Source organism: Cryptomeria japonica, chromosome 3 (genome assembly GCF_030272615.1).
Source record: "Cryptomeria japonica chromosome 3, Sugi_1.0, whole genome shotgun sequence".
Taxonomy (NCBI): Eukaryota; Viridiplantae; Streptophyta; class Pinopsida; order Cupressales; family Cupressaceae; genus Cryptomeria; species Cryptomeria japonica.
The window spans coordinates 214899929-214923294 of NC_081407.1; positions in this window are offsets into that span (position 1 = coordinate 214899929).

The window sequence follows — 23366 nt, forward strand, 5'->3', positions numbered from 1 at the left end:
ACTTGGCTATAATCCCTGCAGACGTACTAAAGCCTCTAAAAGACCATGCATTAGTGTTAATGCCATCTCTACATCTTTATCAATACAACACCCTGAGTATATTGATGAGGATTCTTCGGGTGATTGTGCTCTAGATATCTTCCCTACCGACGACGCTTTAGCTGAGTTCTTGGGAGCCTATGACACTCTTCCTCATTATCATCACAATAGGGGACTCCCTTATTGTTTGAATACTGAAGCTTATTTTGGAAAAGAGATTGATAATGATAAGACTATGAAAGAATTCCCTCAGTTAAAGGATACTCCTCAACAAAGTAATCTTCTCATAAGTGATACCACTGATGTTAAGATGGATCCTTGCAACAAAGAAAAAATCATTAAAATTGGAAAATGTTTGGATAAAGAGGAACAGAAACAATATGAAGAACTATTGCATGAATTCCCTGAGATTTTTGCTTGGGCATACTCTGACATGCCTGGTTTAGATCTTAAGATCGTTACTCATAATATTGTCTTAGTTCCTGATGCTAAGCCCGTGAAACAAAAGATTCGAAAAATGAATCCTAAGATAGCTCTGCTTGTTAAAGTTGAGATTGAAAAATTATTGGAGGCTGGATTTATCCGCCCTATTGACTATTCCCCATGGATTTCAAACATTGTCGCTGTGGCTAAACCAGATAACAAAATAAGAATGTGTACCGACTTTCGGGATCTAAATAAGGCTTCTTTAAAAGATGATTTCCCTCTTCCAAACATTGATATGATAGTTGATTCTACGGCAGGACATGCCCTCTTATCCTTCATGGATGGTTTTTCAGGCTACAATCAAATTTTCATTAACCCTCAAGATCAATACAAAACCGCTTTCACCACTCCTTGGGGTACTTTTTGTTGGATAATGATGCCTTTTGGACTTAAAAACGCCAGTGCAACTTATCAACGAGCGATGACCCTTATCTTTCATGATTATATGCATAAGATTTTAGAGGATTACGTTGATGATATTTTGGCTAAATCCTTTCTTCACATGGATCATGTTAAAGTCCTTCGTCAAATCTTCCAGAGAATTTGTAAATATCACATGCGCTTGAATCCCCGAAAATGTGTTTTTGGTGTGGATAGTGGAAAACTATTAGGGTTCATAGTTTCGCATCGTGGGATTGAGGTGGACACTAAGAAAATAGATGCCATTGTTAACATGCCACCTCCTCGAAATGTATCTCAACTTAAAAGATTACAAGGAAAGATTCAGGCTATTCGTAGGTTTGTGTCTCAGCTTGCGGATCGTACCTTTCCTTTTACTCAACTCCTTAAAAAGGATATCACTTTTCAGTGGAATGAGGATTGTCAGCAAGCATTTGAAGATTTAAAAGTGTATTTGGCTAGTCCTCCTATTCTTCAACCTGCTAAACCTTCTAAACCCTTTATCCTGTATACAGCTGCTTCTTCTCATGCTCTCGCAGCATTGTTAGCACAACATGATAAAGATGGTAAGGAGTGCCCGGTTTATTACATAAGTCGTATCTTACTCGATTATGAGACCCGATATTCTGCGATAGAAAGACAATGCTTGGCCATGGTGTTTGCGACTCAGAAATTGAGACATTATCTTTTAAATTCAGAAGTCCATGTCATGGTTAAGTTTGATCCGTTGAAGCATCTTTTCTCTAAAACTGATTTATCAGGACGTCTCGCTAAGTGGGTTATGATGTTAACTGAATTTGACCTTAAATTTGTTTCACAAAGAGCAATTAAAGGACAAGCGTTGACTGATCACTTAGTTGAGGCTCCTTCACCTTTTTCATTCCCTAACCCTGAGTCCTTTCCTGATGATTTCATTCTTTCTATAGAGAAAGATGAAACTTGGGAGTTATATTTTGATGGCTCTAAGTGTCGTACAGGATCGGGGGCAGGGGTTGTTTTGGTTTCTCCTACAAAGAAACCTATTCCCTTATCATATCGTCTAAATTTCCTGTGTACCAATAACATTGTTGAGTATGAGGCTCTTATAGCAGGAATAAAAGCAGCCCTAGCTCTTAATATAAAACACATACATATCTATGGAGATTCGCAATTAATTATAAGACAAGTAACAGGAATTTATCAAGCAAAACAAGACAAATTATCACAATATAAAGACCTTGCTATATCTTTATTACAAAATTTCGATTCTTATACCATGGAACCGGTCCCTCGAAAAGATAACCGACATGCGGATGCGATGGCATGTGTGGCTTCATTAGTATCTTTAGAGGACCCTATGGTCGATCTTAACTTCGTTATTCACAATCTTACTTCTCCAGCTATTGAAGATGATTCTAGCTTGGTAACATGTTGTGACTTTGTAGACTCAGATGAATGGTTCTCGCATATTGTAAGATATTTGACCGATGGTACCTTCCCTGATTCTGCTAATAGGAACACTAGGGCTAGAATCCGCAAGTTGTCTGCTAGGTATATCATCCTTTCTAATGTCCTTTATCGAAGGGGTTATGATGGTCTCCTTCTTCGTTGTCTTAACAAGTCGGAAATCCCTGTTGCTCTTGAAGAGGCACATTCGGGTGCCTCTGGGGGGCATTTTGGGGGCAAATCCCTGGTTCATAGGTTGCTTCGTATGGGATACTATTGGCAAACTATGCAGAAGGATTCCTTCTCATTTGTTAAGAAATGTCACCAATGTCAACAACACAATAATCTGATTCATGCTCCTGCCCAAGAACTTCGTTCTCAAGTAGCCTCTTGGCCTTTCTCCACATGGGGTTTGGATCTTATTGGAAAAATCTCTCCTCCTTCATCTCAAGGACACACCTTCATTATAACTGCAACAGATTACTTTACGAAGTGGGTAGAGGCTATTCCCCTTCGCTCTACTACTGCTGAAGTGATTTGTCAATTTCTTCTAGAAAATATTATTTCTCGATTTGGTATACCTTCCACTATTATCTCAGATAATGGAACATCGTTTAAGAACAAGGACGTGAAGAAATTCCTTGAGAAGTATCATATCAAACATCGATTTTCTACACCGTATTACCCTCAGTCAAATGGTCAAGCCGAATCATCCAATAAGATAATTGAGCAAATTCTTCATAAAACCGTAAATAAGCATGGTAAGGATTGGAGTAACCAGCTAATCTATGCTCTTTGGGCCTACCGAACGAGTGTACGAATTGCTACGGGAACTACTCCTTATAATCTTGTTTATGGTGCTGACGCTATTATGCCCTTAGAGTTAGAAATTCCATCACTTAGGGTTTCTCTTAAAGGTATAATAGATGATGACTCCTATAGAGAACAATGACTTCAACAGCTTGAGATGCTTGATGAACAGCGTATAAACGCTCTTGAGCATATTCAAGCGTATCACAAAACTCTACAGCGAAGCTATAATGATAAGGTCATTCAACGTTCCTTCTCAGTAGGTGATTTAGTCCTTTATGAGAATCAGCACAATGTGAATGCCTTGCCGGCCGAAAAGGGAAAATTTAGTCCTAATTGGCTTGGACCATATATCGTTATTGAGGATTATGGATCAGGTGCTTACAAAATAGTGGATGTAGACGGTATGCCTCTTAAAGAACCTATCAATGCTATGCACTTGCATAGATATTATGCTTAAATTCTTCACTTCTTATCTATCTTCTTCAACATTGGATAATATGTTAGTGTTTCTTAATTAAAAGCAAAATAGAATTAAATGTTATGATGTTTGATCTATATTGCTTCGTTCCTGACAAGCATTTCTTCTTACTTTATAGTTTGTCTTGAATTCATTAAATTGTAAAAGGTTTACATTTTTATAATGCTAGCATATTATACAGTGTTTTTATGTGTTAAGTAGAATTGTATCATGTTGTGTTTAAGTTCACAATTAAATCACATTAGTTATATGATTCTTAGACTTAATGCATATTTCTTCCTTATCATCAATGTCGTACTTGATTGAATATTTTAATTAAGTCACACATGTATCAATTTAATCATGGAGCATTGAGAAATCAATCACATAGAAATTAAATTCTGAACATACATGTACATTTACCAAATGTATTAGATTTAATCAAAACAAAATATACATTGTTTTAGGCATTAAAGATAACACATTTGAGACAAAAATGAGAAGAATGTATATATACATATATATGTGTGGATCGTGTACAAACATAGGTCACTGTATATCCAAAATGTGACCTCTCTCTTACATCATACAATCATCTCCTATCCCTAGGGCTAGTGGCTAGAGAGTGTCGACTGGATGCTCCCTCCTGATCTAGCCATGGAGGTGGACCCATGGGTGTGTAGCGCGATACAGATCGTGAGTGACTCCGAGAGGAACTCCTACGATCCCTATCCATGAGGATCGCACGATAGGTGGTAGCCTCGGTCTGGGCCGCTACTAGATCTCGCCGCACCTGCTGGAGGTCCTCTGATAGGACTCTCTCTCTCTGCCCCGCCTAATGGAGATCTTCTGATAGGACTCTCTCTCTCTCTGCCGCACCTGATGGAGATCCTCCGATAGGATTCCCTCTCTCTGCTGCACCTGACGGAGATCCTCTGATAGGACTCTCTCTCTCTCCCTCCATATATCTACCTGTAATCGGAATGGGAAAAACAAATCCTCATGCCGACACGCGTTCCCCTGAGGCCTGTAGGTAATCTGTGAGGAACTAGGAATCTGTGCTATCATGGAGATGTCTGTCATTGCCTGCTGAATCAAGGAACGCCAGTCCTGCACATTAGCTGTGGCAGTAGAATAGGTCTTTGTTAGTACCATTCTATATCATCGAAGCATTAATCAAATCAATATAAACCTACTATACCTGGATCTCCCTCGCGCCAGTAGGGATCATGATATTGTAGCATCCGTGACTGGGAACCGCTAGGCTCCCCTCGCTCGAATACTCTATCCACGATGGGTGTAGGCTGAATGGTACTGGTGACAGGTCTCCGTATTGCCTCCTGTTCCTCCTGTTGGGGAATAAAAGGTGGATCCAGAGCTATGGTATCATCTCCTGAATGGTGGGGAGCTGCATCCGACTCCTCATCATCTCTATCATCCTCCTCATTGTCCTCCTCATCATCCTCATCCTCATCCGCATCATCACCTGCATCCTCCTCGTCCTCCTCTCTATCTGCATCCTCCTCCTCCTCGTCACTGGGCTGATTGCCTGTAGGTGGATCAAGATCTCCCGTCTCCTCATGACCCTCTCCCTCATCTGACTCCTTTGACCTGGATCCCTCGTCCTCGTCTCGGTCTCCATGTCTCCATGGGCCTGGATAGCCTGTCGGATGATCTGGTGGAAAGATAGGACCTGGATATGATCTCATGAACCATGAAACATATCTACGCTGTGCTCCAGGCTCTGCAGAATAGTCAGTGACTACATCTTGATCTGATCCCTCCAAGTCTGTCGTCTCGATATCATCCACCATCGGTCTCGCTACTGCTCTAGGTCTGGGAAGGACCCGTGAGTGTCGAGTATAGATGGGCACATCGGCTGGAACACACTTCTCTAGTCTAAACTGCCTCCGTACTCGGTCGAAGTAGAAGGGGACTATGATGTGTGCATATCGTCCTCGCAGTAGGCGGTTCCTCTGTAAACATGCTAACTGTCTCTCCATACCATCCCATCCGTGCATCAGTAGGTAAGGTCTCCACACTACCACCTTAGATGTCAGTCTATCAATAGTCACTCTCCAATACAACAAATCCCCAAATCTCCACTCGCTGGTCAGTGGATAAGCGAACACCCTAGGTCGCTCGCTCACTATACTCAGTGGATAGCCGACGGGCCTGGTGCATGTGAAGTGCTCTAAGATCCACACCTGCAGAAGTGTGCATGTCATCAAACTACAACCCTGTCCGAATACATACTCCTCAAGGTCGTGATAGAGATGTGCAAGCACACTCTGACCCCATGCATAAACTCTCCTATGTCTCTCCATCCCTCTGATACACCATGTGAGGCCCCCATGCATGTGTGTCCCTCGCCCATTAGGGCAGACAGCTAGTGCTATGATGGCTATCATGAGGCGTCTCAGAAGTGGTATCTCTCCTGTAGGATGTAAGAGCCAGCTGACCATGATACGACCTCTCATCTCGCTTGGCATGACTCTCCCTATGTAGTACATCTGCTCCCTCTGATGATCCTCTGCTACCCGATCAGTCGCATATGTGACTGTCGCTCCTCTGATAGGAAGATGCAGTATATGGTACACATCCTTGAGTGTGACTGTCAGCTCTCCTACCGGAAGGTGAAAGGTACAGGTGTCAGGATCCCATCTTTCCATCAGTGCCATCAGCATCGCAGGATGAAATCGAATGGCTGGCATAAGAATCATGTACCACAATCCTACTATCGATAGGGTGTCTCTCTCTGACTGAGTCAGCCGTGGAATCTGGTCTCGCAAAGTGCGAAGGATGTGTCCCGCTGTATGCTCTCTCATGTACGGGAGACCCTGCAAAACGAAAACATGACCAAAATCGGTACTCAATCATCGAAATCGCAAATGCAAACTATTGAACATTGAATGCTTGCCTTGTAACCCCTCGCTAGGCCCTGATTGGGGACCATGGCGCCCCTGTCAGGGACCATGGCGCCCCTGTCAGGGACCATGGCGCCTTGGGGGGACCAGGGCGCCTCTCAGGGACCAGGGCGCCCTAGGTGGGCCCCGGTCGGCGTTCAAGGTCCGCATTCGATCACGAAAAAGTCAAACATGCGAGAAATCAAAAGTTAAATGTTCAGTCAATTCACCTCGTCTAGTGGCTCGTCGTCGATCACGGCCTAGCGCAGGATCTCGATCCTCATGGGATGCTCTGGTCGTCGTGAAGGCATGATGACTAGGTGGGCTCCGCTGCACTGAATAGTATCCTGAAATCAGCAAAGTGACAAATACAAGTGTCACTTTCGAAGTATATACTCTCGTTTGTCTATTCTTACTTCTCGAAACCCTAATTTTTCCCCTATCATTCATTTTATCATAACTTGGGTTTGGGAGATGCGATTTTTGAGCCGTTTGTTGCGTTGGAATTGTATTTTCCTTCTCCTACTCTCGGGATGTTCCAAAAAGTGCTCTGATGAAGCCTATTTAGTGAACACCCCTCATCAACACTCTATTACACAATTTGTCGCAAGTAAACATGCTACCCTGTTTCACCTCCCTAAATAAGCAAGTCGAAATAGGGGGGGGCATATAGCTACTCACAGATTTCATCACTTTTCCTAGTAAGCATTAGGTGATTTTGTGATCTAACATTTGTTTTGTAGGGTGTGGTTCCTAACTGTGTACTGCAGATACCGCTGGGGGCTTCGTCTGACGACTTATGGATATATCCTTTTTTCAAATGATGTTTACTTTTCTGTACTTTAGCTTGCATATGCACGTAGTACTCATATGACCGCTAAAGTGGGGGCTAAATGTAGCATCATAAATTGTACGCACTCGCTAGGGTGGTACAATTTCACACCTAGTTTAGCACCCGCCTTAGTGCATTTTGCATTCTGCATTGTATTTCTCCTTAAGCACTTAATTAATCAAATTAATTAGGTCTAAGGTCCCTATTTCATCATTCTCTACATCATAAAGTTGGGCCCTTTCACTAAAGCGTGCCCTTCGCATTTTATTCCTCCAATACATCACTTAATCAAAAAACCCTAATTAAGTCCTATTTCGAACTTGGGGGCTTGGTTTCGGGGTCTAAACATCTCAAAATCACCTGTAACTTCGGGATTCTCTCTAAAATCATCATATCCGACGGCCCTGAAAATTTGGTGAAAAGTTGTCGGGACCATGGCGCCCATGCAACATGGTCCCGGACATTTTTCCCAAAATTTTGGGAGCATGATCTAATCATAAAATAAAGCTTAACCCCAAGAAATTGGCGGGATATTCAATCTCTAGGTCGGCCAAAATACGAATTTACGACCTAAGGTTTCATACATAAAAGTTCTCTTTCCTCATTGGAAGGGATGGGATTTTTGTTTCCAGGAACTGGATATGCAGCAAAAGAGCAGATCTTTGAAGACTTCAACAACACTCAACTTCATTCTATCAAGCATCTATCAAATCCATTCATTCATCCAATTAGGGCTTGGAAGACATTGAAGAACAATAGGAGATTACCGACTGAAGATTGGCTTGTACTCCTCCCCTAAGGGTTGGGTATGATTTCATATTATTTTCATGTCCTTACATAAGCTTTGATATATCATTTATTCATGCTTTAGATCACATTGCATCTTGATTTAGAGCATTTGCATTATCATTTACAAGCAATTAGGGTTTACTTTCTAGGTTGCTCTAGTTTGCTTTCTTGCATTTTGGACCTTGCACACACACTAGGTCTGCACACACAATACATTTTACAAAACAACTTGGCTATTCGTGGAGGTGGAAATCACCAAAGTGGGGGTTTGACTAAGGCAAAACCCTATATAGCCGCCCTTCCCCCTTTTCAGATATTATTACAGGTTTCGGGATTCGGACGACGCCGCAAGACAGATCCGGAAAGAGGAGATTGAGATAGAACCCTGTGTAAAATTGCAGCTCAGAAGACCAGGACAGGGGCGCTGGGTGCCCTGGTCCTGCCAGGATAGGGGCGCAGGGCGCCCTGGTCCCTAGGACAGAGGCGCTGGGCGCCCTGGTCCTCCGGACAGACAGCTCTCCGACAGTTTCCAGACAGTGTTTCAGGGTGCAAAACAGTGGTTTCCAGTGTAGTTTTCAGGACAGTGGCGCCCGCGCCCTCGTCCCGAACATTTTCAGTCCAATTTCGACTCCGGGTACATATCTGCATTCTTATTTTATCTTTACATTTACAGCTGTCTATTGTTTAATCTCAATTCTGCAAACTTGTTACTAGTTCATACTTACATTTCGAGGTTAGGGTTTGAACTTGTATCATTTTAGCTTTCAATTTCAACAAGGGAATAGAAATCCTAATAGATATCTTGTGGCTCTCTCTTTCACCAAAAGAAGTAGCCAACCGTGCGATATCTCTAGGCTCTTTCGTATTCCGCAATGTGTGTCAAAAGTTAGGATTAGGGTACATTGTCCTAGTCTCGCTTTTTCCCCTACACACCTTCAAATGATGTCTGTGTGTATAGCTCTACTTATTCTCGCATATACCTTTACACAATTCTTTTTCACATTCCACATTTAATTTTACAAATAAGATCTTACATTTATATTGTAGACGTATAAAAATGACCACATTCCTAAATGAATATTTTATGTTCATTTTTCTACTTGATTAAATCCAATTTAATTAAATTATCCACATTCTTCTATTTTATTAAGTAAATTATTCAATTTATTTAAATAAAATTCACTATACCATTTAATGAATAAATCATTTTATTCAATTAAATCCCCCTAGCCACTTTTAATTAAATTCAAATTTAATTAAATAAGTTATCCTAAATTGAATAAATCAAATTTATTTAATTCTAACCAAATTGAATGAAAATGAATTAATTCAATTAAATCCTATTATCCCCTCATCCACTTGCAAAATCCCAAACCCCTTCCTAACCCCTTCTAGAATCTTCTAATCGATTCTAATTAACCTAACCCTCATCTAAACTTTGTCACATCCCTAAGCAAAGGGAGGTCACTTCTCAAATGGCCCAAAGTCTTGGATAACCATTGAAGGTTTTCAACCTTCAACCACCAAAAACCCTAAAGTCTTTGAAAACCATTGAAGGCTTCCAACCTTCAACCACTTAATCCCCAAAGTCTCCAATAACCATTAATGGTTATTTCAAACCCTCCCACATGGTTAAAACATTTGTTTTGACTCAACCTCTATCCAACCCAAGGGTCTCATCAGGTTATTAATGCTTTGACCATGATTATCTCTTAATCATTTGCACAAAGGTTTATCCTTAGATTAGATCCTAATTCAGTGGGTAAACCTAACTTAGACTTGACCCTTAGCCTTTAGATAACCATGAGGTCTCCTCAGGCCTTTAATGCCTCCAACCTCTTCTTTCAACCCAATCTGGTGTGGACATTTGTCACCATTTCATTGGTGCCAATTGTGCACATGGATCCCCAACTTTCAAACCTAGCCCTTGATTAAACCATTCAATCTTGACCATCCATTGCCCTGTTTGTGCTATAAATAGAGCCCTCATTCCTCCATTCTAAACAATCATCTTTCAAATTTGAAGCATCACACTTATGCTCAAATTGTTTCAAGCTTTCATACCATTTTATGCTCATCATTTAGCCTCTCTTTAGATCAAAATTAATCATGAATATGCATGTTTAGAATAAGTTCTTTATCATTTAGTTCAATCATAGATTAAATATAGTATGCTAGGATAGTATTCATACTAACCCTGTCATCTTATCATTTAGTTTATTGCATTTTAGTATCACACATAGATTAACATACATCTCATATTAAAAACAGTTAAAATCTCTCTCGTTCTCATATTTGCCATCCCTAAACCATTTTGCTCCGTAATCTGAGAGCAAAACATTGGTTTGAGGGACATTGTGAGATAGAGAACCATGGGACCCTCCTTGGGAAGCTGAGTAACACATCGTTACTCCATAGCTTGCATCAAGAAGTCCTGTGTGTGTGTGTGGATTGGTATTTTACATATTTTTCACATTTTTAATTCTAACAACCCACTTTTCCCACATTTTCATGAACGATCGCCCATATTGATTGAGCCCACTCAATCAATCAACATTGGTACCACTGAAGCAGTCAGAAACATTCACCTTGCAGAATCTCTGACCGAAGAGGAAAGATTGGCATTTATCATCTTCTTTAAAGGACAGCAAATTAACTTTGCCTGGTCATATGCTGATATGCCTGGAGTGGACCCACACCTAATCATGCATCACTTGTCCATCTCTGCAGGGGTCAAGCCAGTCAAGCAAAAACTACGAAAGATGAATCCACAGATAGCACTCATGGTCAAAACGGAATTAAAGAAATTATTAGATGTCAGATTCATCCGACCTATTGATTATGCAGAATGGATTTCTAACATTGTTCCAGTCTCAAAACCAGATGGTAGTATCAGAATATGCACCGACTTCAGAGATGTCAATAAAGCTTTCCCAAAGGATGACTTTCCTCTACCAAGTATTGATATAATTGTAGATCTCACAGCAGGCCATGCAATGCTCTCATTAATGGACGGTTTCTCAGGCTATAATCAAATCAAAATAGCTCCTGAAGATCAAGACAAAACAGCATTCACCTGTCCTTGGGGAACATACTGTTGGAATGTAATGCCTTTTGGCTTAAAGAATGCCGGAGCCACTTACCAAAGAGCAATGACAACCATATTCCATGATATGATGCACACATTTATGGAAGACTATGTGGATGATTTACTAGCCAAATCTTTCACCAGAGCTGAACATCTTGGCATCCTAACAAAGATCTTTGATCGATTGCAGAAATTCAAAGTCCGACTCAACCCTAAAAAGTGTGTCTTCGGGGTTACATCAGGCAAGTTACTAGGTTACATCGTCTCAGCTAAAGGTATTGAAGTGGATCCAGCAAAGGTACAAGCCATCATGGATATGCCACCACCGAAGAATATCAGTCAACTTCGATCTCTCCAAGGACGACTTCAATCAATCAGACGATTCATCGCTCAACTAGCAGATAAAAGTCTGCCATTTAACCACTTGTTACACAAAAATGTGCCATTCAAATGGGAGACTAAATGTGCAGAATCCTTTTACCAAATCAAACAGTACCTGATGAATCCACCAGTTCTAGTACCACCAATTGCAGGAAAGCCTCTTATATTGTATATATCAACGACAGATGTTTCACTGGGGGCATTATTGGCACAAGAAGATCAACAAGGAAAAGAACACGCCATATATTACATCAGTAGAACATTGAATGGATATGAGCTCAATTATACATTCATTGAAAAGGCTTGCCTAACAGTTGTTTTTGCATCTCAAAAGTTCCGACATTATATGCTAGCACACACTATCAAGCTAGTAGCCAAAATTGATCCTCTCAAATATTTACTCAGCAAGGCAGCTCTCACAGGCCGATTAGCTAAATGGGTTATGATTCTCAGTGAATTTGACATCCACTACACAGAAAGACGCGCCATCAAGGGACAAGCAATTGCAGATCAACTGGCTGACGCACCGCTACCAGGAAAACAAATCATGGACATTGAATTTCCAGACGGGGACGTTTTTGCTCTTTCCTCCAAACAATGGATCCTATACTTTGATGGATCCTATACCCAACATGGTTCAGGGGCCGGCATTCTATTCATCACCCCTGAAGGACACACTATGCCAAGATCATACAGGCTTATGTTTCCATGTACAAATAATATGGCTGAATATGAAGCATTGGTCATAGGCATCAAAATGGCCGTCGAATGGAAGATCACAGAATTAAAAGTCTATGGAGACTCACAATTGGTCATCAATCAAATCAACAACAACTATCAGACAAAGGATGATAAGCTACTACCCTACAAACGGATGGTGGATGATTTCAAACAGTATTTTGTGCACATCACTTTTGAACAAATACCAAGGTTAAATAACAAAGCAGCCGATGCAATGGCTACGATCGCTTCATTACTACAAATTCCAGAACGACAGAGTCGTTATGAGTTCCTGGTAGAGCAACTGTTCTCTCCCACCTATGACCATTCTGAATCTCATGTTATATATGCCTTAACCGGTTCAGATTCTCCGTTATATGGACCAATATATGACTACCTCAAGCATAATATATTACCCATTGACCAATCCCGCAACCAAAAACGTAACTTTATCCGACAAGCTGCCCGTTACACCCTTACCGCTGATACCTTATATTGTCGGGGTCTAGATGGTACTCTTCTTTGTTGTCTTGATCGTAATGATTCTGATTCAGCTTTACACGAGCTTCACGAAGGTATTTGTGGTACACATTCGAGTGGCACTACTCTTGCTAAAAAGCTTCTACGAATGGGATACTACTGGCCTACCATGGAAAAAGACTCATATCATTTCGCCAAGAAATGTCCTAAATGCCAAATCCATGGCAATCTAATACATGCACCAGCACAGAAACTACAACCATTTACCACATCCTGGCCCTTTTGTCAGTGGGGATTAGATCTGGTAGGCAAAATACATCCTTCATCTTCAAATAGACACAAGTTCATTATAACTGCCACAGAATACTTTACCAAATGGATTGAAGCAGTTCCCATGACCACAGTGACTGGGAAACAAATTGCTTCTTTTATCTTAAATTATCTGATCTGCAGATATGGTATTCCAAGTTCAATTGTCACAGATAATGGACGACCTTTCAAAAACCAAGATGTGCAGGAACTATGTGAAAAATTCAAAATCCAGCATCGATTTTCTACACCATACTATCCACAAGGAAATGGTCAGGCAGAAGCATCTAACAAAACGATCCTAAAAATCCTTAAGAAAACAGTGAATGATGCAGGCAAAGATTGGCATATACAACTCAATCCAGCTCTTTGGGCCTACAGGACTAGCATCCGCACACCTACAGGGGCAACACCATATTCCTTGGTATATGGATCAGAAGCTATTTTACCCTTGGAGGTAGAAATTCCATCTCTTAGAGTCTCTTTGAAAGGTTTGATTCCAGATGAAGAGTATCGGGTCAATCGACTGCAAGAATTGGAACTATTAGATGAAAGACGCCAACATGCTTATACTCATCTCAAAGCATATCAGCAACGCATGTGCCGGAGTTACAATCATAAGGTCATTCCTCGTAACTTCAAGGTTGGTGATCTAGTCTTAAAAGAAAATCCAAGAAACCAGCAAGATAGAGAAAAGAAAGGGAAATTTGAACCTAACTGGTTAGGTCCCTATGTCATCATTTCAGTCTATGGATCAGGTGCCTATCAGCTAACAAATTCTGAAGGAGATGTGCTTGATGATCCAACTAATAGCATTCATCTAAAGAAGTACTATACTTAAAGTAGCCTAGTGCACGGAAAACGACAAAAACAAACAAAAAAATACAAAACTCCAGAATAAGTTAAAATACAAAGTACAATAAAAACAAATGGTGAAAACCTGGTAAACAGGCGCCTTTGTGAAAGGCCGGCTCCTTTCTCTATATCCATGCCATTTTATCCATCAAAACACTCTCGGCCATCGCCCGACACTTAGCATATATCTATCCAGGACATACTTAGCGTAGTCACTATCCTGGGTTATTCATCTACCACATTTTACCATGGCTTGGAAATCACTGTACATACTCATATCCAGCAGAAACACTCATCTAGGGACATTAGATTGTTCAAAAACTTGCAAACATTCAAGACATACCAACTATTGCAAAACTCAGACATATGACATCCAACAAACACAACTACACTACATCACAACAACCAAACACGAACAATACACCAGAAACTTAAGGATGGATGATTTTCTGAAGTACTCAATGTGGCATTATCGCATTAAAGTCTTGATTATTTTGCATTTTGAACTTTTTAATAAATTGGAATCTTTTCCTTATCTCATCAAAAGCTTCACAGCCAGAGATCATGGGAAACTTCCAACATTTTCTTAGTCTTCTGTTTGGGAGGCGATCACTTGTATTGTGTGAATATTTGCCTCGAGACGTGATCCATATCACTGAAGGCTTGATCCCATTTCACGCATTATAAATGATCTACTCTTGTCTGTTTACGCAATACGCACTCAGGTCGTCCTGGTTCAATTATACCTTGACGCTTGTGCTATCTTGCAAAATTAAAAATCATGTAACTTTTACTCAGGTCATTATGGTTCAATTATACCATTATGCTTGTATAAATTTTTAACATATCCTAAACAAATCAATGCTCAATGATGATATTTACAAAGAAAGCATACGAATGGTTATATTGAATGGCAAATACAGAATGAGAGATGATCTAAACACAATTAGTTGCATATCATTTTACAATTAGTTGCATATCATTTTACAGTTAGCTGCATAACATTTTACAATTAGTTGCATCTCATTATTATCTCTTCTATCATTATTACATCATTACACATAAAGCCGCATATTAACATCATACATCTCATTTTCAAGATACATCTCATAACACACAAAAACATACATATATATCATACATTACATCATGTACATAAGCATTACATCATCATGTAAAAAAGGAAGCAGCACACATAAAACATACATCCATAAACACACATCGGTCAAAAATGGTGCTCTATATATATATCCCTCAAAAATGATCAAAATCTACAAAATGTGTCACAACTGTGTCCAGTACAAAAAAATACACTGCTCAAAATACAATAGAGACCATGTCTCTCAAGTATGACTATCCCCTGATGGAGATGGTCTGGCCCCTGAGGCACCTGCTCCCGGATCGGCAGGAGGGTCCTGTCCCGCTGGCCCTGTCACTCCACGGCTCTCTGATCGTGTCCCGGCAGTTTGAGATCAACTCGATCTCGACTGCGCAAAGCTCTCTACACGCCGCTCTCTCGGAACCGCCTCCTCATAGTGCTGCCTGTAATATGCAGCCTCCTGCACACTTCGTGTCAGCTCTCTCAGGGTGTCTCTCAAGAGACCACCTGCCGCAGCTCTCTGAACGGTCGCCAAGGCCTCCTCTGCTCGCCCCCGCCGCTCCATCTTGGTATCTCTCTCAGTGATCAACTGAGAGATCTGCCTCTGATAAGTCAAAATCTGTGCCTGCAGCTGCTGCACAGTGATCTGAAGAGTCCGGATCTGGGCGTCCTCTATGTGTCCCGGCACTTGAACCCGTAGCGGTACCTGTGCTGGCGCCACTCCCCCCACTCGGCCTGTCTTGGGTACGGGAGGTGGAAGAATATCTATCCTCCTCCTCTGCACTGGTCTCCCCACCTCCTCCTCTCCTCCTCCTACTGCCGCTAATACCTCTGTAACTCTGCTCTCTCTACCAGCCCCAATGGCCAATCCTCCCCTTCCTCTCTCAATCCGACCCTGTCGTACCGCCCTCTGCACACCTCTCCCTCTCCTCCCCCCTCCATCACCCCCATCATCCCCATCATCCCCCTCATCTCCCCCGTCTCCCTCCTCTCCATCTGAATCAAAAACCGGTCTCATCTCCTCTGGATCTGAGATCCTAGCCACAACCCGAGCAGCAAATAAACGAGCAAACTCGTCAGTCATACCAGCATCCTGTATCTCTGGGGCATAGTCCCAGATCTGCCCAGCCAAACCAGTAAACTCCTCAATCACAACGGCACTATCAATAGTCGGCCCCCAATCGGCCACATCCTGCTGCCGCCGTGCATATAGGCACGTCCCCTGGGGAATCCCCTGCTATCTCCCAAACTGCCTCAAAACTCGGGTAACCAAAAACCGCTCAATAACGAACGGGTCCTCCCAATCAAATGCCTCATCATAAACACAAAAGGCATCTCCATACCATCCTCGGCCCATACCTCGCAGCCTGTGTACGGTCTCCAGATGACCGTATCTATGTCATCAAAAACCCTCCTCCAGTGCTCTAGTTTGCCCAGCTTACGCTGGACAACTAGGCCTCTATAACCATATGCATAAGCTGCCCCCACGGGCCTATCCCTGTCTGCCAGTGGCCTCGCTGCTGGAATGTGCTCCCAGCACCATACCTGTAAGAGTGTCACCCCTGCTGATAAACTGCTATAACCAAGGTATACTACCTCGTGCAGGCTCCTGTAAAGGTGGGCCAGCATCGCTGACCCCCATGCAAATCTCCGGCCCTGTGTGACCATCTGCTCCAGAACCAGCCCCCATCCCACTGAAAATCCCTTTGACCTGCGATCAGGACAAAGGAATCCTCCAATAAATCCTGCCAATACAGATGGCAGCGGTGCATAATCCAGATCCAGGAACTCCTGCCATGGGATCTCATACCCACAGACGCTCTCATCATGAAAAATTCGGTGCAGTGCCTCTGTGCCACCCTCCTCTGTCTGCTCATAGGGCAATATAGCCCCTACCATAGGAATACGCAGGATACGATAGCAGTCCTCTGGTGTCACGGTCATCTCCCCAGTAGCAAAATGGAAGGTGTTCGTGTCACTATGCCACCTCTCTGCCAGTGCTGTCAAGAGTCCCCAGTTCACAGTGAATCGAGGCATATCTAAAACTGAGGTCAATCCACACCTCTCAATAATGTCCAGGTCTGCCTGTGACAGACGTGGTATCAGTGTCCATGGTCTCGGGAATCTCTCCCTCGACTGCACGATCCCCAATCGCTCCTGTCAAACAAACAAAACATATCCAATATCAGATTCCACTTCAGCAAAAAGATATCAAAATACAACTTACATCAACAACATGAAACAATTTGCTCATCTACATCAAGTTCAAACTCCTATCATTTCATGTCAACTTGTAAAACAACTCAAGTTCTCAAAAACCATATCAAAACTTGTAAGACAACTCAAGTACCACAATCAAAAACTTGTAAAACAACTCAAGTTTCCCACCCATATCAAAACTTGTAAAACAACTCAAGTTTCCAACCTATATCGGCTTGTAAAACAACTCAGGCTTTCATATGCATTTTGAACGTAAAACAGATAACACAAATAAATCATGTTCTGATCCCCACAAATAGCTTGATATCTATACATAACTTGGAAACATTCACATCAAAACAAGTTATACAAATGCTCATATTGGATACATGCATCAAAAACACGACAGACACGCAAAAACACCACATTTTAGATCGACCACAACACAAATTTTTCCTGGATGCGCTAAAACAGACATGAAATGCGCTAAAAACGACCCACGCGCTAGGCTGTTTGTCCTACGCGCTAACCTATTTGTCTTATGCGCTAGATTCCATCCATGCGCTACGCTGCCTTTCCTAAGCGCTAATCTATTTGCCCTATGCGCTAGACTATGTCTATGCGCTATTATTTTCCTCCATTGCACTACCTAAACTAACCTATGCGCTAGACTCTGTCTACGCGCTAATCTATCCTCCCTAGGCGCTCGCCTTTTCATTCTATGCGCTACAAACACTCTGCGCGCTAATCTAATCTTCCTAAGCGCTACCTGTTAAACCCTATGCGCTAGGTTATGATCACGCGCTAACCCTCCGGCTTCATGCGAACTTCTATGCGTCCTATGCGCTAGGTCAAAGTGATGCGCTATCCTGTTTCCCTTACGCGCTAACATTGGCTTTACAGGCGCTATTTTTCGTCTACGCGCTAACCTAAAAATCCTATGCGCTACCAAATATTTTCGGACGCGACCCCTAAATTTGACCCCGATGCGCTAGATCGCATTGCGTATGCGCTACTGTTTACCTTAGACGCGCTAAACCGCAACGCCCGAACTTAAAAATTCAAAAAACACCTAAAATCGACAAAATCAAAAATCAAAAAAGGGTCAAAAGGGTTGACTTACTGGTGGTCCATGCGCTGCAGGTCTCCGATATCTCCGAACACGCTCGAAACGGTGTCTGTGGTAAGGAATCGGCATTTTCTCTCCAGAGCAAATTCTCTTCTCTTCAAAGTCAACAAACACAAATGAATTCAAATCAAACCCTTTTCCCTTTTTATAGGAGAAAAATGAAATTAGGGTTACCTAACTGGGCCTGTAATATGGTCGCAGTCTCCCCTATACTAAAACATTTTTAATTTTTCGGGAGATGAATCAATTTACGCACTTCCTACACACATGAACTCCTACACATCATACGAACGTCATCAATTTAAAATCAGAAATTTTCCAACCCAAAAAATATTGATTCATCTCCCGAGGGGGCATCACATCAAATATCGAATCTGGGGCATCACATCAAATCTGGGGCACGATTGGCAAATCAAAAGAGCGACACAAAAATTGCATTTGATCATAAAAACACAAAAACACATCATTTTCTTTGAATTAACATGTGCACACACGTCACTTCAAAGAGGGGCAAAATGTAGACGTATAAAAATGACCACATTCCTAAATGAATATTTTATGTTCATTTTTCTACTTGATTAAATCCAATTTAATTAAATTATCCACATTCTTCTATTTTATTAAGTAAATTATTCAATTTATTTAAATAAAATTCACTATACCATTTAATGAATAAATCATTTTATTCAATTAAATCCCCCTAGCCACTTTTAATTAAATTCAAATTTAATTAAATAAGTTATCTTAAATTGAATAAATCAAATTTATTTAATTCTAACCAAATTGAATGAAAATGAATTAATTCAATTAAATCCTATTATCCCCTCATCCACTTGCAAAATCCCAAACCCCTTCCTAACCCCTTCTAGAATCTTCTAATCGATTCTAATTAACCTAACCCTCATCTAAACTCTGTCACATCCCTAAGCAAAGGGAGGTCACTTCTCAAATGGCCCAAAGTCTTGGATAACCATTAAAGGTTTTCAACCTTCAACCACCAAAAACCCTAAAGTCTTTGAAAACCATTGAAGGCTTCCAACCTTCAACCACTTAATCCCCAAAGTCTCCAATAACCATTAATGGTTATTTCAAACCCTCCCACATGGTTAAAACATTTGTTTTGACTCAACCTCTATCCAACCCAAGGGTCTCATTAGGTTATTAATGCTTTGACCATGATTATCTCTTAATCATTTGCACAAAGGTTTATCCTTGGATTAGATCCTAATTCAGTGGGTAAACCTAACTTAGACTTGACCCTTAGCCTTTAGATAACCATGAGGTCTCCTCAGGCCTTTAATGCCTCCAACCTCTTCTTTCAACTCAATCTGGTGTGGACATTTGTCACCATTTCATTGGTGCCAATTGTGCACATGGATCCCCAACTTTCAAACCTAGCCCTTGATTAAACCATTCAATCTTGACCATCCATTGCCCTGTTTGTGCTATAAATAGAGCCCTCATTCCTCCATTCTAAACAATCATCTTTCAAATTTGAAGCATCACACTTATGCTCAAATTGTTTCAAGCTTTCATACCATTTTATGCTCATCATTTAGCCTCTCTTTAGATCAAAATTAATCATGAATATGCATGTTTAGAATAAGTTCTTTATCATTTAGTTCAATCATAGATTAAATATAGTATGCTAGGATAGTATTCATACTAACCCTGTCATCTTATCATTTAGTTTATTGCATTTTAGTATCACACATAGATTAACATACATCTCATATTAAAAACAGTTAAAATCTCTCTCGTTCTCATATTTGCCATCCCTAAACCATTTTGCTCAGTAATCTGAGAGCAAAACATTGGTTTGAGGGACATTGTGAGATAGAGAACCATGGGACCCTCCTTGGGAAGCTGAGTAACACATCGTTACTCCATAGCTTGCATCAAGAAGTCCTGTGTGTGTGTGTGGATTGGTATTTTACATATTTTTCACATTTTTAATTCTAACAACCCACTTTTCCCACATACATATATCATAACCTAAGACCAATTTTAGTAGGTCACCTCTAAAGGATATTACAATAAAATAAATTTACAAATAAAACAATATCCGATGCAATAACCGATTCAACATGTCGGCTTGATGCATTTACAACAATAATAAGACATCTCCATAGTGTGTCGTGCTGATCTGGAAAAGATAAAAATGCCGGTGTATATCCTGGACCTATTTGTTGGTAACAACAAATATGCAAATACGAATATGCCAATAAACAAATCTTCAAGACAAAGTGTCCAAACGATGTCTTCGACATAATCAGGTGTTTTCCATGCTATTCCAAGAGCCGATGAACATTATATCCTATCGGTGTACTAGATACCGGTGACTATGCATAAGTCACTTGCTTGCCGGTGAATGTTGTTGATTCTCCAAAGTGCCAGAGTTGATAAGTGTTAGTAGGTGTTGACATAAATGACAAAACCATACCAAAATACCAACACTTTGTACCGTAGTGGAGGACCAGGTACAATGCTTGGAAGATGTTGCTGAAGCAACTGCAAAGAAGAACCATGAAAAGGCACTCAATGTTGCCTTAGTCAAGAAAATGAATGAACTGAGGACACAACTACTGAAGCAACAGAAAGATATCAGTGTTGCTATGGGTGAAGGTAAATTACTGTTGAGTAAAATTTGCCAACCCCATCTATTTTGTGAAGATGTGCTTAAACAAAAAGCTAAACTCCAATCGGAGTTACAGGAATATATTAGCAATTTCAAGATGCCATATGATTCATTCACTACCTATGGACAAACCATTCATCATTATCAGTATCAGACTACCAAGATGGACTTAGAGATCAGCAACCGGGTTAGATATTTGCAGGAGCTTCAACTGCTCCTATTGCCAAGACTGCGGATTCTTTAGAAATGTTTTCTCAACTTGGAAGCTATCACGGTAACTCAAGAGATGAGTACCATTGATGCAATGGAAGAACTGGCATTCTAGATGAAGACTAAAAGTGAGGTTGCTACCTCCCTACTTGAGTCATGGACATTGGCCATGAAAACTTTTATGCAGGACTTTAAATCTATTTTTGAGAAATTCCATTCCTTATTGTCATGAACATTTACTCTATTTTTATTGTATAAGGAAACATGGGTTACTTTGCTTTACTTTGTCATTGTTGACAAAGGGGGAGTAATGTACATTAAAATTTTGGTGAATGTTACCATTTCATGTACTTTCATGTTACCATTTTGGGGAGTAGTGTATATTGTAATTTCTGCAAAAAAGTGGTAGTGTATATGCTTAGGGGGAGTAATTTTGATTATGGCATTTTTGTTGTAAAAGCACTTAGATGTCAAAATTTTCCTAAGTGTTTCCATCAATGCCAAAGGGGGAGATTGTTGGCATTTTGATGATGTTTTGATTGTCATTGATGGACACACACTTTCTTGATGTATGAGTTATGCTCAACCGGTAATTGCTCCAATTGGTATTGTGTATTATTGAATGTATAGTCTTTAGACTATCGCTGTTTTGCAGAAAATGGTTTACTGATCATAGATTGTATGAAGACTGCAAGCAGTATGAAGACCCCAAGTAGTATGAGGATCCCAAGAGGTTTGAGGAGCTCAAGCGGTACGAAGGAACCAAGCGGTAGTTAACTTTTGATCGGAACACTACGATCTACCAGTCTTCATTTTTTACAACCGGTAATCGGCATATTGTATTAACCAGTTTTACTCTATGATGAGTTATCAACTGATATTTCTGTAATGTGTGATGAGTTATCATCCACCGACACTTTGGCGGTAATTTTGCGCCATGTTACCAAATGTGTCTAGATGCACTGAGCCTAGGAACTTGTAGTCTAATCCCTTTGGACCGACATGAAATCAGTTTCATTTATAAGGACATCATGTCTAGGGTTTGCATGTGAGATGTGTGATATGTGAGACATAGAAGAGAAAAGGTTATGTGCGATCATCGTAGAGAAGATTAGGTCTGTGTGAAGAGACAAAGTGTGGAGATATTGAAGACTGGAGTAATGCTGAAATCATTAACAATGAGCTGTCAAGGATCTAACTGAGCATACTATGTTATTATCTAGATCATTCACTTGTTTATTACTAATATCTTTGATAAGTCTGAAACCCTTAACCGAGTAGGCCCAGCAAAGCCTTTGTAAATCCTCTAACAAGGTGGCTCACAACTGTGGATCTGAAATCCTTTAACAAGGTAGTCTTTAACATGACTCTCCTAACAGAGATCTAGATTCCTAACAAGATTTGTTTTGGTGAAGAACATTGTATGACCTTAACTAGTCTGGTTTCTATTTTGTAGATAGTTACTTGTGAGTTTCTGCTCACCGTGGTTTTTCCCATTTTGGTTTCCATGTCAAATATCTTATGTTATGGTGATTGTGCTCTTGTGGGTGAATGATTTGATTTCTATTTGGTTTGCACTTATCTTAACCGGTTATCTGCTAAACTATTGAAAAGATTGATTACAGTATTTTTTGGTATACTAATTCACCCCCCCCCCCTCTTAGTATTCATCAGAATGATCATTCTTCTTAGTGGCATAAGAAGAAAGCGTGATGGGTTACTGATTCCCATGAGAGGTGATGAATGAACAATGCAGATTGTCTTGTGATCTGTTTGAAATTGTAATGCTCTATGCAATATGTTTAGACGGTCAGGATTGGACCGCTTGTGTTGTAAACCTAAGATGTTTAGGGTTTAGGGTTTAAGTTACCGACCTATCTATTACCTGTAAGGTTGATGACGTTTGTATTGAAAATTTGTTGGCAAATGTTTTGTGTGTGTATCTAAGCAGAGAGATACTTGATACTTGCCAGACCAGTAAGAAGGAAACTGCAAAGTGTGATTGCATAATAGAGGACATGAAAAGGATCTGACTTTGCATGTAGTGCTATTAATAGATCAGAATTTTTTACCTGTTGTCTTCTAATCATTTCAACAGTTGGAAAATCCCTT